The sequence below is a fragment of the Leopardus geoffroyi genome, chromosome B1 (genome assembly GCF_018350155.1).
Source record: "Leopardus geoffroyi isolate Oge1 chromosome B1, O.geoffroyi_Oge1_pat1.0, whole genome shotgun sequence".
Taxonomy (NCBI): domain Eukaryota; kingdom Metazoa; phylum Chordata; class Mammalia; order Carnivora; family Felidae; genus Leopardus; species Leopardus geoffroyi.
The window spans coordinates 8,283,101-8,284,251 of record NC_059327.1 but is presented as its reverse complement, the minus strand read 5'-3'; the positions used below and the strand labels follow the sequence as shown (position 1 = coordinate 8,284,251).

General features: G+C 40.5%; 1 pseudogene; it reads right to left on the bottom strand.

Moving 5' to 3' along the window:
* Positions 1-805: 805 nt before the first annotated feature.
* LOC123596614 lies at positions 806-900 on the bottom strand (annotated as a pseudogene).
* Positions 901-1,151: the final 251 nt, after the last annotated feature.

Sequence of the window (1,151 nt, the reverse complement as noted above, 5' to 3'; positions counted from 1 at the left end):
ATTTGATATTAATACAAACAACCTCACTTCCTCTTGGTTACCGTTTGCATGGTCTGTCATTTTCTATCTTTTTGCTTTCAATCTACCATTAAAGAAAGTCAAGGCTGGATATTAGTTTCAGTTGTAAAAGCAGATTTTATTCAGCAGCTATTGCAAGAGGGGAGAAGAGACTTAGTTCAGAAGTGGGCTCAATTTTGAATACAGCAGGGACAAGTCGAGCTGGATAGCCAAGAAACAGGTTGGAGGTTAGTGGACAGAAAATTACTAAGAAGAGGGGCTCCTGGGTCGGAGGGACTCTGACAGCTCAGAGCCTGAAGCCTACTTCAGATTCTGTGTCCCCCTCTCTCTCTGCCCATTCCCCACTCACACTCTGTCTCTGTCTCTCTCAAAAATAAACAAACATTAAAAACATTTAAAAAACATTTTTAAAAAATACGAAGAAGAAACGACAGTGATATGGGGGTTGGAGGATTCTGGCTAAAAGGACTCACAGATTCCTGCTGCAGGCAGGCCAGCGTAATGAGACATCACCTGGAGCATGATAGAGAAGGAATTTGATCAGACATCAGGGGTGATCAGATAACAAGGGTGGGGTCTCATTTCATTTTTCTGCATGTAGTTCTTCAGTTTTCCCAGAACCATTTGTTGAAGAGGCTATCCTCTCCTTGTTGTATATTCTTGGTTCCTGTGTCAAATATGAGTTGGTCATATATGTGGGGGTTTGTTTCTGGGCTCTCAATTCTGTTCTATTGGCCCTCGTGTTTATTTTTATGCCAGTACCACATTGTTTTCATGACTATAGCTTTGTAGTATAGAACACGTCATGAATTGGCATATCATCCCATGCTAATCTGTTCTGTATTGTTCCAATTTTAGTGTACGTGCTGCCGAAGCGAGCACGCTAAAGCTTTGTAGTATATGTTAAAGTCAGGAAGTCTGATGCCTCCAGCTTTGTTCTTTCTCGGGATCGCTTTGGCTAGTCAGAGTCTTTTGTGACTCTACACACATTTTAGGATTACTTTTTTCTAGTTCTATGAGAAACGACATGGTAGTTTTTATAGGGATTATCAAAACCCATAAATGAATCTATAGATGGCTTTGGGTAGTAGTGACATTTTAACAATATGAATTCTTCCTATCCGTGAATACAG